General features: G+C 40.8%; 1 protein-coding gene across 1 annotated transcript in view; it reads right to left on the bottom strand.

Annotated features, from left to right (window-relative positions):
- IRF2 (interferon regulatory factor 2) overlaps positions 1 to 10,812 on the bottom strand; it is a 142,295-nt gene extending 131,483 nt beyond the window's left edge. Inside the window, exons 1-3 of the mRNA XM_078001463.1 lie at positions 10,728 to 10,812; positions 6,666 to 6,819; positions 5,294 to 5,395 (exon numbers count right to left, since the gene is read on the bottom strand). The gene's annotated coding sequence lies outside the window, so the exon portion shown is untranslated. The remainder of the gene's footprint in view (positions 1 to 5,293; positions 5,396 to 6,665; positions 6,820 to 10,727) is intronic.
- Between the last annotated feature and the right edge of the window lie 5,916 nt (positions 10,813 to 16,728).

A 16,728-nucleotide genomic window follows, 5' to 3' on the forward strand; every position in this document is an offset into this window, starting at 1 on the left:
CAACATCATTCACCTCGTTCCTTGTAGGTCCTGCCAATTCTGGCCTCAACATACACATAAGCCATCTCAGAGAGCTGTCACTCCTTTTCTTAAAAGTCTTCAGAAGAGTGAAGGAGGCTGTGCACATGTGGGAGCAAGGGCTCAATTTTGCTGTGCATTTAAACTGCTTCAAAAAATAAAGCCTTTTTGTTTAAGTCTTCACAGACTTCTCAGTATATATGCTGCATGGTAATTCTTTAGCATAGACAGGGCAAAGATGACTATATTATTCAGTAGAGTAATAATAAAGTAATAATAGCAGGCTGGGTGTGGTGGCTCACGCCTGTAATCACAGCACTTTGGGAGGCCCAGGCAGGCAGATCAGAAGGTCAGGAGTGCGAGACCAGCCTGGTCAATATGGTGAAACCCCATCTCTACTAAAACTACAAAAATTAGCCGGGCGTGGTGGTGGGCACCTGTAGTCCCAGCTACTAGGGAGGCTGAGGCAGGAGAACCGCTTGTACCCAGGAGGTGGAGGTTGCAGTGAGCTAAGATCATGCCACTGCACTCCAACCTGGGGAACAGAGCAAGACTCCATCTCAAAATAAATAAATAAATAAATATGAATAAAGTAAAACAATAGCTAGTATGTTTTGAATATTTATTATATGACAAGCACTGCTCTAAGTACTTCATGTGTGTTATGGCATTTAATTTTCTAACAATCTTAAGTGGTAGATACTGTTATCATCTCAATGTTGCAGGTGAGGAAACTGAGGCAAAAGCTGTGAAAGCAACTTGCTGTGGTAGACACAAAGAAGTGCCACCCAGGACCCTGGTCAGACCTGGCCTTGTTGCCTGGCTGTGGGGAGGGGACCAACGCAGTGGGCCTTCTGCTGCCAGCTGTTCAGGTCAGTCCTAGATACAGTGTCCCTCATTAACGCCCTTCCCAGGCCACACCACAGCAGGCTTCAGAGCCAGGCCAGTGTATAAAGGTCTGGCCATTTCGGTCCAGTGCAGGAGCGCTGACTGTCTGGAGCTCCTGCAGGGCTGGCCCAGCTGCATTGGGCCTGCATCTCATTTCCACCCCATTTCTCTGCCCGGTCCTGCTTCTGCCATTGGCCTGCCCTGTGTTGATCCATAACAAACACCCTGCACCCAAAACTTTGTCTCAGCACTGGCTTTGGGAGGACCCAACCTATAGCACTTGCCAAGGGCCACACAGCAGATAAGTCATAACCCCACAATTCAAACTGATGGTTTTATGCTCTTAAACACTATTGATACGCTGCCTCCAAATATATAAACAAATCTAGAACTCTCCTATAGCAATGGTTAAAACTATTACTAGGAGTGTCTGAAATTTTTTCTTTAATTTTCAATAACAGCTTATTGAGATATAATTCACATACCACAAAACCCATCCTTTTAAAGTATACATACAATTCAGTGTTCTTAGCACATTGCCAAAGTCGTGCAACCATGATCGCTATCTTATTCCAGAACATTTCATCACCTCGAAAAGAAGCCCTGTCCCCATTAGCAGTCACTCCCCATTCGTCTTTAATTTTGTCCACCTAAACAATAATTCATGTAGTTAATCTGTTCTTGCCAGCGGCGAAATTTATCCACTGTGATCAAAGATACAAACTCTCCTAATTTCACTGCCTTTTAAAGTATTAAATCCATAAACATGTTCAAATTCTTGTTTGGTAATCTCACTCCTGGGAATTTATTCTAAGAAAAAACTGACAAAAGATGAGAGGAAAACAAAATGGTTCGTTGCAGCATCATTTAAAAACTAAGAAACTGGAAACGAATGTCGTCCATCATGGGTGATTGTATAAATTGTGGCACATTAACAAAATGGAATATTGTTCATCTATCAAAGACTAAATAGCAACAAGAAAAATGTTTGGTATAACATTAAGCATAAAAGCAGAAAATAAAATTGCATTTACAACTATGTAAACGATGTATGAACTGATAAGGGTCAAAAGGAAAGGGAGAAAAATGAAAACAGTCGCTGCAACAGGATGTTGGAACTGTGAATTATTTTCATTCTTCTGAGTTCCTTTATTATTGTCAAACCGTGGTCTTCATAATAAACGAGGATTGGAAGGAAAACATGCATATATCCACTCTTGCCAGGAAAAATTCTCACTCAGAAAGGGAAGTGGTATGATAGAAAATTATTGTTAAGGGCAAGGACTTTGGAGTCACCTGGACTTAGATTTCAATTCTGGCTCTGATGCTTCTGAGATGTGACAATAGGAAGTAGCCTAATTCTGTAAGCCTAATTTTCCACAACTGTTAACAGGGGCTGATACAGTCATACACTACCACACAGGGCTGTTGTGAAGAGAAGTGAGATGGTGGAGCCCAGCTCTCCTTTTTTTTTTTCTTTTGAGACAGGGTCTCACTCTGTCACCCAGCTGGAGTGCTGTGGTGGCTCACTGCAGCCTCGACTTCCTGGCCTCAGTCAGCACCACTTATTAAATGGTAGTTACTGCTATTTTTGTTGCATAGGTAATGGTAATTAGAGTGATGGTGGTGGTACCAACAAGGGGACAGGGAATGGAAGCTTTTGTTTATGAGAATACCATTAACACTGAAAAAAAATAGAATGGCAGTATAATTTTCTACTGAATACACAGACAGAGGACTTTCTATCATCTCTACCAATTGATCACTCCAATTCAGACCAAGTGAGCATTGCTTCAAAGGAGAGTTGGGTTGGGGGTCCATCACTCCTTCCTAGCTCGAGATACAGAGAAATTTGTACCTACAAGATCCTCCCAGTGTCCTTGTTGAGAACTTCATCCAAGAAACTCAAGTACTGCTGGATTTGTGTGACTCATCTTGTGAATGAATACAAAGGCCTATTAACTATTCTATGGTTGTAGTCATTGATATTATCACCATCATTAACAAAGAGTCTGTGTGGGATACTAAGAAAACGCTATTCATGTCTTTGTCTTCTCTGCTGGTCTGGATGAGTTGTCCTCTCCCCCCAGGCCCTTCCTGCCTTTGCACACAGGACACCATCCCTGCTGGTCCTGCCCACACAAGGACTCTCAGAAGTTCCTCTTACTCTTACATCAATTTGTCCTCACCCTTCCTCAGCATATAGATGTGCTGTCATGTCTCCCACCTTAGTAAAAAACAAAAATTATTGCGTGATTCCACATCTCTTTCTAGATACAGACCATCTCTCCATTCCCCTTTACACAAAAACTCCTTGAAAGAGAATAGCAGGATGCTGAAAAGTATTGAAGCTGGGTGATGGGAAGATGTATATTATTCTTGCTACATTTTTTAATTTAGAAAGACTATTGAGCTGTAATTGACATACAATAAACTATATACAATTGGCCTCCATATCCATAGGTTCTGTATCCATGGATTCAACCAATTTAGATCAAAAGTATTTGAAAAAAAAAATGGATGGTTGCATCTATACTGATTATGTGCAGATTTTTTCCCTTGTCATTATTCCCAAAACAATCCAGTATTGTAACACAGCATTTACACTGTATTTGGTACTATAAGTAATTGATATGGTTTGGCTGTGTCCCCACCCAAATCTCATATTGAATTGTAGCTCCCATAATTCCCACATGTTGTGGGAGGGACCTGGTGGGAGTTAATTGAATCATGGGGGCAGTTTCCCACATACTGTTCTTGTGGTAGTGAATAAGTCTCACAAGATCTGACGATTTTATAAGGGGTTTCCTCTTCTGCTTGATTCTGATTCTCTCTTGTCTGCCACCATGTAAGACATGCCTTTCACCTTCCACCATGATTGTGAGGCCTCCCAGGCCACATGGAACTGTGAGTCCATTAAACTTTTTGTTTTCTTTATAAATTACCCAGTCTTGAGTATATCTTTATCAGTAGCATGAAAATGGACTAATACGGTAATCTTGAGATGATTTAAAGTATATGGGAGGATGTGTGTAGGTTATATGCAAATGGTATCTTTGAGGGTCCTGAAATCAATCCCCCATGGGTACTGAGGGATGAAAGTATATCATATGTACAATTTAATAAGTATTGGCACATGAAGATGCTTATAAAACCATCATCGCATTCAAAATAATGAACATATCTATCACCCTTGGAAGCTGTCTAGGGTCCCTTTGAAATCCCTCCCTCTTGCCCCTCCTTTCCCGAGCACCTTTCTGTTGTTATACATGCATTTGCATTCTGTAGAATCTGTATAAGTGAAATCATACAATATGTATGTTTTTATTTGCCTTGCTCATCTCACACAGCATAATAATTTTGAGATTCATCCATGTTGCAGCATGCCCCAATAGTTCCCTCCCTGTTATTGCTGAGTACTATTTAAATATACCACAGTTTGTTTATCCATTCACCTGCTGATGGACATTTGGGTTATTTCCAGCTTGGGGCTATTACAAATAAAGCTTCTATGAACATTCAGGTACACGTCTTTGTATAGACATATGCTTTCATTTGTCTGGGCTAAATATGAGAATAGAATATCCAGATCAGATGACAGGTGTACATTTAAATTTTTAAGAAACTGCAATACTGTTTTGCAGAGTATTTGCACAATTTTATATTCCCACCAGCAGTGTATGAGTTCCAGATCCTCCATATCCAAACAACACTTGGCATATAGTCAGATTTTTTTATTTTCATCATTCCAGTAGGTGTGGTTTCTCGTTGTGGTTTTAATTTGCATTTCCCTAAGAAATTACTTAATAGGTACAATATACATTATTCGGGGATGGTTACTGTAAAAGCCTTTACTTCACTGCTATGCAATCAATGCATATAACAAAATTGCATTTGTGCCTGTAATTGTATACACATAAAAAATTTTGCATTTTTCTACTGACTAATGAAGTTGAGCATCTTTTCATGTGCTTATTTGCCATCCAGAAGCTTTCTTTGAACAAGTGTCTGTTCAAATCTTTTGCTCATTTTTTAATTGAGTTGTTTGCTTTCTTATTGTTGACTTTTGAGAGTTTTCTTAATATCATAGATACCAATCCTTTAACAGATATGATTTTCAAATATTACCTCCCAGTCTTTTTATTCTCTTGAGAGTGTCTCTTTAAGTGAGATATATATATGTATATATACACACATATATATACATATATACATACATATATACGTGTGTGTGTGTGTGTGTGTGTATATATATATATATATATATACACACAATGGAATATTATTTAGCCCCAAAATATTGTTTACAGCAAAATATATTAATCTGAAGGACATTATGCTAAGTGAAATTAACAAGCACAGAAAGACAAATATTGAATAATCTTACCTCTTTGTGGATCTAATAAGTTGAATTCATAGACATAGAGAATAGAATGATGGTTTCCAGCAGCTGAGGTGGTAGGGTGGTGAGGAGGCAGGGAATGAGGAGCTGTTGATCAAAGCGCACAAGTTTCAGATAGAGATGGGGAATAGACTTTGAGATCTATTGCACAGCAAGGTAATCATCGTCATAATAATGTATTATATTTTTCAGAATAACACGGTAAATTTCAAATGTCTCACCCTAAAAAAATGACAGTAAGCAAGGTGATGGACATGTTTAATTAGCTTGATTTAATCATTTCATATTGTATACACATACAAGGTATCACATTGCACCCCATAAATGTATAAAATTATGATTTGTCCATCAAAAATAATATTAGTAATAAAAAGTTAATTTAAAAAATTAACAGCAGAATTTTTAATTTGGGTGAGTCCAATTTATCAATACTCTTTTTATGCATAGTGCTTTTGATGTCCTAGTGAAGAAATTTTTACCAGAGAAATTAAAGACCTAAATGAATGGAGAAATACACTTTATTCATGGGCATGCGTGTATATGACTCAATATTGTTGATATGTCAATTAAATCTACTGATCTACAGATTTAAGAGAATCTCAATTACAATCTTAGCAAGGTTTTTAATATAAATTGAAAAGCTAATTCTAAAATTCACAGGGAAATGAAAGGACTTGGAACAGCCCAAACAACTTTTAAAATGGAGCATGAAGTTGAAGAGCTAACACTACCTGATTTGAAGGTTTATTATAAAGGTATAGTAATCAGGACAGTGTTATCTTGGCATAGAGGTAGGCAAATAGGCTAATGAAACAGCGAGAACAGAATTATTTCCACATACGTGGATGACTGATTTTTGACAAAGGAAATCCTGCAGAAATCCTGAAGAAAAAATAATCTTTTCAGCCAATGATTCTGAAACAATTAGATATCCATTTGCTGAACGAAAAAAAAGACCTTCAATCTATACCTGTATCTATGATTGCCATGGCTCATGCCTGTAATCCCAGCACTCTGGGAGGTCGAAGCAGGCAGATTACCTGAGCTCAGGAGTTTGAGGCCAGCCTGGGTAACATGGTGAAACCCCATCTCTACTAAAAATACAAAAATTAGCCAAGCGTGGTGTCACACGCCTGTAGACCCAGCTACTTGGGGGCCTGAGGCAGGAGAATCGCTGGTACCCAGGAGGCGAAGTTTGTAGTGAGTCGAGATCATGCCACTGCACTCCAGCCTGGGCAAGAGTGAGACCATGCCTCAAAAAAAGAAAAAAAAAAAAAAATCGGGACTCCGGACGAGTTGGGAAAAAATGGGGAAACTAAGCAATGTGGGAGGAAGCTAGAGTTGGAGAAAAAGATACCTGTTAAGGATCCGGTGAGGTAAGGTTCTGTCCTCTGGAAGCTGAGACAGTGAACTGGGTAAGAACAAGAACCAAGCCAGTGTCCCTGGGAAGTGGCTGGAATCTTGGGAACACAATCTCAATTTTCCTTACAAAGTGACCTCAGCTGACATACCTCAGGAACAAAAAGAGCAATGTTTAAATAGAACCTGAATTATCCCCCTCTCCTATTAAGAACCTGGTGAGATGAGGTCAGGAGATGGAGACCATCCTGGCTAACACGGTGAAACCCCATCTCTACTAAAAAATACAAAAAAACTAGCCGGGCGAGGTGGCGAGCACCTGTAGTCCCAGCTACTCGGGAGGCTGAGGCAGGAGAATGGCGTGAACCCGGGAGGCAGAGCTTGCAGTGAGCTGAGATCCGGCCACTGCACTCCAGCCTGGGTGACAGAGGGAGACTCCGTCTCAAAAAAAAAAAGAACCTGGTGAGAATACATACTCATGGCCTCTTCCTTGAAAAAAATCACGATTTGATGTGTAGGCCCCCCTGGAGTTGTGCAGTGAAACAATGTTAATAACAGAAGATGAGGCTTCCATCTCTGCCAGATGCATTCATTATCAGAAAGAACGTAGACTTGGACATGCTACCTTCAAAACAAAAAGAGCGAGGGGTAGAGTCATACCCAGTTTTATCCTGGACTGCTCCTGAAAGGATTTATCAAGATATGTTAATGCTTTGGACAGGACATCAATTAGGTACATCTTTAATTTGAAAACAATAAATTTGGGCTGAGCACAGTGGCCCATGCCTGCAATCCCAGCACTTTGGGAGGCCAGGGTGGGAGGATCACTTGAGGTCAGGAGTTCAAGATTAACCTGGGCAATATAGCAAGACTCCACCTCTACAAAAGATAAAAATTAAAAATCAGCTAGGCATGGGGGCACACACCTGTGGGTCCCAGCTACTTGGGAGGTTGAAACAGGAGGATTACTTAAGCCCAGAGGTCAAGGCTGAAGTAAGTCATGATCACACCATTGCACTCCAGCCTGGGTGACAAAGTGAGACTCTACCTCAAAAAATAAATAAATAAATAAATAATAAATGTGAAAGTATTGTTTTAATTCTTTATTATAAGCATGCCTAAACCTAAATACACAGAAGAACAAGGACTAATTCAGTTTAAATCAGTATTTTTTCCATTTGAGAAACGGAGTACAAAATAGTGGTACTTTCACGATTCCATCAGTAACATTTAGGTAAGAAAATATCTTGTACTCTTGAAGTAAGGTTGAGGTGACCGCTGTCCTCCACCAAAGTCCATCCATCCTGAGATTGAATGACACTCAAAGAATGTTACTACACATTCCACAGCCCTCTGTGAGGAAATGGCCTTGAGTCACAAAAGAACTGCTGGAAGAATCTATCGTTCTTAAACTATGGCTCTCCCTCCCGTTTATTTCTCATAACAACAGAGCAAAACAGAAACCAAGAAACAAGATCATAACTCAGAACACTGCAGCTATTTTTTCACAATCTGCCCACTTCTTAAATAAACATGAAATATTGTAACTAGCTATATTCAGATACTACAGGAAACAGAAAGACCAGAAGAAAAACCTCAAACATCCGTCCTTCATCTTTCCTCTACATGAAATCTACTTTTCTTCCTAACTGCAAATGCCTCCTTGCAAGAAGTTAAAATTGGGCATAATGCAGTGCAGAATGACCAGGTTCACACTTTTTCAGAATTTGCATTTTTCACATAAACACACAACCCACATTATCAGGAAAATTACCATTTATCAGAGGGGACCAATCCTAAAAGTTCTGTTAGAACACCAGAAATTGTATTGATATGCAAGCAACATGACATATCGAGGGTTCTGTGTGAGTGTATATTCCTTTGGATCTTTTAGGAAACCTTTGAGCTATACTTATGGTGACAAGGTATATACTATAGTATATAGTATGGTGAGAAGGTTTATACTTTCAGCTTTACTTATGGTGACAGGTTAGACGTATGGTGGAGTTGAGTCAGTGTCTTTATGGAACTTTGCGGGAACCTAACATCTCTCTTGTTGTCCAAAGCAACAATCTCAAAAATCCTGGTGAGCAGAACATCAGCAGCGAAGAGTGTACTTTTTCGCTCATGTATCAGTTGAAAGCAAATGAATGGCACCTCTGACCTGGAACCAACTAACCCTGCACTTTAAGTGGCAGCTTGGGGCAAACTGAAGGATTTGATGTCAATTACTCTGTTTTATGGGCTATATATGCTGAAAAGATTTTCATTCTGTTTTGAAACAAAATAAAAGGACCCGGCAGGAAAGTGACTATGCCCTGACGCTGCACAATCCAAACTTGTGTATTAACATTGTTTCAGGTTTTAACATCCCAACTTCACAGGCTAGACTTAAATTCAAAAATTTAACTTTTACCTGTAATCCCAGCACTTTGGGAGGCCTAGGCAGGCGGATCACGAGGTCAGGAGATCGAGACCATCCTGGCTAACACGGTGAAACCCTGTCTCTACTAAAAATACAAAAAATTAGCCGGGTGTGGTGGTGTGGGCCTGTAGTCCCAGCTACTCGGGAGGCTGAGGCGGGAGAAGGGCGTAAACCCGGGAGGTGGAGCTTGCAGTGAGCCGAGACAGCGCCACTGCACTCCAGCCTGGGTGACAGAGCGAGACTCCATCTCAAAACAAAAAACAAAACAAAACAAAAACAAAAATTTTACTTTTAGTACACTTCTATGATTTCTTATAAATTTCCCCACTTTGATATTGAATAATGACGATGATGATAACAGCCACCTCTTTAAATAAATACTCACTATGGGCCAGGCCCTATGCTAAGCCCATTATATGCATCAATTTTTCACCACTGGTACAACCCTACATGCTAAGTATTACTATTCCCAGTTTACAGACGAAGAAACTGAGGTTCAAAGAGATCAGCCAACCCGTCCAAAGTTACACAGCTAAGTAAGGGGTAAAGGGAACTGACACCTAAGTCTGTGCTCCTTCTTTGCTAATTCTTCGACTTCTTAGATATCAAACTCTGAAATTTTTCTCTTTTTTCCTATAATCTGCCATCTTTCTACCCTTTTCCTACTTCTCTTCTACTGAGGCTGTTCAGGAATATCTCATGATGAACTCCAGCTCTAAATTCATTCAAAAAAATATTTACTGAGTGCTCACATTAATGCTTCATTCGGTCATCTGCAAAGGTTTCTTAAGAGCCCACTGTGTGCCAGATACTGTGCTGGGTGCTGAGGATTCATCAGTCCACAACATTGACAAAAATTCCCTGCCCATGTGGAGCTCACATTCCAGAGAAGGCAGAGAAAATAAACACAGAGATAAGAAATACAGGGATGGCTCAAAGATAACAAATGCTAAAGGAAAACAGGATAGGGGAAGGGGGAGAGAGAATATTAGGGAAGGTGTGCACGTGTGTAGGACTGCAATTTTAAATGTTATGAAAACATAATATTTGAGCAAAGACTTTCTGGGGTATGAGGGTTAGTTTTATGTGTCAATTTGCCTAGGCTATTATTAATTATTATTATTAATTCAATTATTTAATCAAACACTAATCTAGGTGTTACTGTGAAGGTATTTTGTAGATGTGGTCTGTTTTTGAACGGCATTTCTAGCGGCCCTGGCCTTTCATTACACTGGACACTTTACTGATTACCAACTCACTGACTTTTGGGAGTCTGTGGCATTTAGGAACTATGTTGACATACTTTATTTTGAACTGCCTTCACAAAAACTGTCAAGCAGGGAGGACAGGCAATATCACCCTTATTTTACAGACAAGAAACTGAGACTCAAAGAGGGAAACTAACCCCTAAGAGATAACAGAATTAATAAATAGCAGGGATGGGTGTCAAGCCACCATCCTATCCTTCTTAACAATATACTGGAAAGGAATTCACAATCATTTCCAACTGCTCACCTTCCAGCCACCATTCACTCTTCAACCTGTTGTATCTCAATCTGACATACCCCTAACTCGGAAGTTTTGCTTATTTGGGATGGGTGAAGTGGGGACTGTAGTTTTCCATGAATTACATACATTAAGGGTGTCTGTCAGTCAAGCGGCGCGTTAAGGAGAAGTCTCATTCCCCCAGGACACTGTCTTCAGAACAAACACAGTAACAAAAAACCAGTTGAAAAGGACATGGTAAGAATCCCGGGTTCAAGGATTACAAAGTCCATAGCTCAGAACAGCCTCTAAAGGAAGCACGCAGGGTAAAATACCCTACAGCCTCCTCTACGTTCCTCTAAATTTCTCACTGAAATCCCTTAAAGAGAACACATTCACCACAACAATAACATGCAGGATTGTCAGCCTATCCCACACTCTAGGAGGGATTCCCACAACTCCAAGGACGAGATGACCGAGGACAGGAGCCAGCAGGAACCACCTGTGCTGGGCCCCCGCAGTGAGGGGCAAACATCTCTCTCCCGGTTCAGAGAAGCAAGGTCTGTGCACATCAAAAACCCAGACAGCCGACTCTCTCTGTGGTGCCTGCTGCTTTTTTGTGAAAGAAAAACATAAGCTGTTCCCAATACCTTCCCAAGCAGCCGACAAACAACCGCCCTTCCACCTTAAACTTTCCCCATACTGGGCGGAGCCCTAAGTCACAGGAAACGCCCGGCAGGAAGTCGGGCTGCCAGGGCGGTGGCGGGCGCGGTGCATCCTGGGAGTTGTAGTCCACTCTCGGAGGCGCAGGCGCAGTGGTGAAGGCGGGGAGCTGGGGGCAGCACCACAGAGGACTGTACTTTTTCCTGAATGACACAATCCTCCTTCCACATGCCTGGGGGAATTGGTTCCAGGACCTCTGCTGATACCAAATCCGGAATGCTCAAGTCCCTAATATAAAATGGCGTAATATTTGCATATCGCCTACGCACATCCTCCGTGTACTTTAAATCTTCTCTGGATTATTTCTAATACCTAATGCAATGTAAATAATTGTTATACTGTGTTGTTTAGGGAATAATGATAAGGAAAAAAGTCTGTACGTGTTCAGTACAGATGCAATTGATTAAAGGCTATTTTCGATTTCTGGTTGATTGAATCCACCGGTGGGGAATACTGTGGATACTAAGGGACAAATGTATGAAGGGTGGCAGAAAGTCAGGGGGTGCCGTTAGGAGGCCTCGTTTCACAGAGGGAGGGTGATCTGGTGAACGTCGGCCGCACAGGGAGACTTGGCTTGGAAACGGGTGTCGGCCTCCGTCCAGTCTCAGATCTGAAATGGACTGAGATAGCCCCCAAGTGGACAGAGTGGGGTGAAGAATAACCCACAACATCTGCAAACAGGACTGTGGAACTGTGACAAAACGTCATAAATCAAGGAAGGTCAGCCAACGCAGACTCAGAGAAAGAATAAACCTCAAAGTCATCCACTTATAAACAGAATTTTTTTTTAAATGTTGGCTTCTTCAAAAAATATCCCCCCCCCCCAAAAAAAACAACAAAAAGCACCAACCCATATTATATATAGGACTTGTAGGCAAATGAAAGTATGGCACAGTCTGGAATCATATACATCAAAATGTTAAAATTAATCTTCTTTGGATGAGAGGGTTGCATTTTATAAAACTTACGTGTATTTTCCTCATTGTTTACAAGGATGAAATACTTTTTTGGTTTGAAATATTTTAAGTATAAAGAAAAACACATAGCAATTTTTAAACACCTTGGTATCTGCTGTTTTATCAGATTTACTTCAGATCCTTCCTCTCTTCCTTCCTCCCTATTTCTTTCTAGAAAAGAAAATAAAACCAAAAAAATTACAGAAAAAAACCTTTATGGCCATGCACAGTGGCTCATACCTGTAATCCCAGCACTTTGGGAGGCGGAGGTGGGTAGATCACAAACTCAGGAGTTCAAGACCAGCCTGGCCAACATGGTGAAACCCTGTCTCTACTAAAAATACAAAAATTAGCTGGGTGTGGTGGCACGCACCTGTGTTCCCAGCTACTCGGGAGGCTGAGGCAGAAGAATAGCTTGAACCCGGGAGGCAGAGGTTGCTGTGAGCTGAAATTGTGCCACTGCACTCCAGCCTGGGTGACAGAGCAAGACTCTGTCTCAAAAAGAAAAAAAAAAAAGAATTTGACTAATGACTAATGAAATGGGTTGTGTGGAAGACCTGGGTAACCAAATAAAATGCATAACTATGCAAGTCAAATGCCTGCCACCCAATTTTCATCCTTGTGGAATTTTGAAATTGGCCAGATAGCCAGTCTCAGAAAATCTCCATCTCAAACACACACACACACACACACACACAAACACACTTTACAAATAGTGTCCCTTATGTAGCCCTTTGTCCTCTGCAGGGAAATGCATACATACTTACACAGATTCTGCAGAGTATTTATGTATGTGTCTGTGTGTTTTTGTTTTTTGAGACAGGGTCTCACTCTGTCGCTCAGAACTGGAGTGCAGTGGCACTCATGGCTCACTGCAGCCTCAACCTCCCCGGGGTTAAGGTGATCCTCCCATCTCAGTCTCCCAAATAGCTGGGACTACAGGCACACACCAGCATGGCTGGCTAATTTTTTGTATATTTTTGTAGGGACAGGGTTTCACCATGTTGCCCAGGCTGGTCTCAAACTTCTGGGCTCAAGTAATCTGCTTGCCTCAGCTTCCCAAAGTGATGGGATTACAGGCATGAATCACCATGCCCAGCTCAACAAATTTTTTAAATCAAAATCATATCAAGTATCTTATCAGACTACAATGAAATCAAACCAGAAATCAATAAAAAGAGAAACTTCAGAAACTACAAATACGTGGAGATCGAACAACCTGCTTCTGAACAACCATTAAGAAAAAATTTTTTAATTTCTTAAATGAAAATATAAACAACATACAAAACCTGTGGGATACAGCAGAAGCAATGCTAAGAGGGAAGTTTATAGCAATAAATGCCTACATCAAAAAAGTAGAAAAATATGTCAAATACACAACTTAATGATGCACCTCAAGGACTACAACAGCAAGAATAAATCAAACCCAGAAATAGTAGAAGGAAAGAAATAATACATATCAGAGCAGAACTAGGAGGTTGAAGATTATATGGTATATGTAATGTCTTAATAAATTTTGACAAGAAGGCCTTTTTCTTTACATTAAATAGAAGGATCTCACAAGAGAGAAAGAGAGAGAGAGAGAGCTACTACTTAAATAGAACATAGTTAAATTAGTTATTGGGACTGTGCTTTAACCTAATTAATCAGCTCCTTTTAGGGGAGGGGAGTGAGACAACCACTTGGGAATTTAAATCTACAATCAAGGAATCTATAGTTGGAGCCAAAAGATGAGGTTATTAATCAGAGAACTTAGATAGAACCCAGGAAATTCAGAGGAGGGAAAGCTGGAATTTTCTAAAAGTTAGGTATAAATAAGCAAATATGGAGTCCAGCATACAGCATCTTTTTTTGTGATTTTTATTTCTTCAATTACTTAAGATTTGACTGTTAGTAGTATTTATATTATTGATACTATCTTTATACTATTATTTGTTTTATTAGGATTTATTTGAGTATTATATTGATTAAGATAATAATACTATGTAATACTACGTAATAAATAACAAATAATACTACATAAAAGGTAACAAAGACATAAAATAGTAACAGTCAATTCTCAGTTTTCTGTACTAAAGGAGGGGAAGGCCGAGTACAAATCATTAAGAGCTTTAATCCCTCTAGCTGGGTGAAAGTCATGGTCCTTGCTTTTAGTGGCAATGGCACCTCAATCCTGACCCAGCTGTCAGTCAGGCATCTGAACTGCTGAGATAGTTTCCATCACAAATAAAATATCTAGTGAAACGCCAGGTGCGGTGGCTTATACCTGTAATCCCAGCACTTTGGGAAGCCAAGGTGGGCAAATCATGAGGTCAGGAGTTCGAGACCAGCCTGACCAACGTAGTGAAACCCCATCTCTACTAAAAATACAAAAATTAGCCGGGCGTGGTGGCACGCGCCTGTAGTCCCAGCTACTTGGGATGCTGAGGCAGGAGAATCACTTGAACCCAGGAGGAGGCAGAGGTTGCAGTGAGCTGAGATCATGCCACTGCACACTCCAGCCTGGGAGATAGAGTGAGACTCCCTCTCAAAATATGTATATATAGTGAAAAAGAAACTTCAAATAAAAACAGTTCTGTTTTGAGTATATCAACAGCAAAGTTTGGGTCTAATATAAATATTACTACTATAACCAGGCATGGCAGCTCATGTCTGTAATCCCAGCACTTTGGGAGGCCGAGGCAGGCTGCTTGAGGCCCAGGAGCTCGAGACCAGCCTGGCCAACATGACAAAACTCCATCTCTACTAAAAATACAAAAATTAGCTGGGGATGGTGGTGTGGACCTATAATCCCAGCTTCTTAGAAGGCCGAGGCACAAGAATTGCTTGAACCTGGGAGGTGGAGGTTGCAGTGAGCGGAGATCATGCCACTGCACTCCAGCCTGGGTTTCAAAAAAAAAGAAAAAATTTCTACTGCTATGGTGCCTTTGCCTTTGAAAGTTCAGCAGCAAACACTTGCGAAATGTGTACTACAGAAAGGGGTTGTGTGCTGAGTGCCAAGAAAATGCAACTCCCAACCAGTGCAGCTCACACCTCATGGGTGAGGCACCACTGCAGGGAGCCCTGAGAACCCTCCTAGGCATGGGTTGATTTTCCCAGTCAGTGGATACTTCAAAGACAACTATTATCTTGTTCACATTTTATTTTTGAAGGGGTCATCACCTCACAAATGCCATGGATCACAAAAAATGAACAGGGCGTGGTCTCTGCCTTTGGGAGCCCATCATCCACTAATATATATTCTGATTATCATAATGATGCTATTAAGTAAATTAGGAATGATTTTTCAAATTTAACAAGAGGAAACCGAGGCACAAAGAGGTTAAATAATTGTATTTTTCCAGTGTAACTAAATAATCTCCCAATAACATACTAAGGCTCAGTTCTACTAACTTAAGTCTAGTTTTCCTTTCTCCCGCTAAACTATTCAATGTCTTACCTCATGGTTATCTTTTTTACACAAGAAATCAAAGCACTTTGACCACGTTACCCAATCCGTTTTTCTGTGCCTAGTTCAATTTTATCTTTTCTCAGTTCGAGTTTTTCGAAACTAATTGTGCACTGAGACATTTACTTTAGTGTGTTTTGTAACAGAGTGAACCCTGCTTAAAAGATTTCCATTTCGCGGACTCCCCAGTTGACCTGTACTACCCACAACCTCAGTAATAATGTATCTGACTAGTGCTGTTGGCGCACGGAGGCTTTTCTCCAATAGGCCAGCTTCCTTTTTCTTCCATTAGTTGAGATGTTAGTTTTCCAGAGTTACTTGTTGTCTTCAAACCCACTGGCACCATTTGTACTTACTGTTAACATGTAATTTAATTAAGCTGCGTGCGAGGTAAGGAGCTATGAGTCCAAAACAAAAGTGACTTGCTATTTCAATGATAATCATTGAGTGCTTTGAGGAAAGGCAAGAAAGCTAAGTGGCTGAGAAATACTGTTTAATTAGACTATACACAGAATACTTTTCAAATACATTAAAGCGGCCGGGCGCGGTGGCTCACGCCTGTAATCCCAGCACTTTGGGAGGCCGAGGCGGGTGGATCACGAGGTCAGGAGATCGAGACCATCCTGGCTAACACAGTGAAACCCTGTCTCTATTAAAAATACAAAAAACTAGCCGGGCGCCTGTAGTCCCAGCTACTCGGGAGGCTGAGGCAGGAGGAACCCGGGAGGCGGAGCTTGCAGTGAGCCAAGATCGCGTCACTCACTCCAGCCTGGGTGACAGAGCAAGACTCCGTCTCAAAAAAAAAAAAAAAAAAAAAAAAAAAAAATTAAAGTTTTTGATCCACTTTAAAGAAACAGACCCTGGAAATTGGAGATGATACATATGGGGGTGATTTACGCAAGAAAGACTTCATAGGGCCAGGCATGGTGGCTCACGCCTGTAATCCAGCACTTTGGGAAGCCGAAGTGGGCGGATCACCTTGAGGCCAGGAGTTTGAGATCAGCCTGGCCAACACGGGCAAACT

The sequence above is a fragment of the Macaca mulatta genome, chromosome 5 (genome assembly GCF_049350105.2).
Source record: "Macaca mulatta isolate MMU2019108-1 chromosome 5, T2T-MMU8v2.0, whole genome shotgun sequence".
NCBI lineage: Eukaryota > Metazoa > Chordata > Mammalia > Primates > Cercopithecidae > Macaca > Macaca mulatta.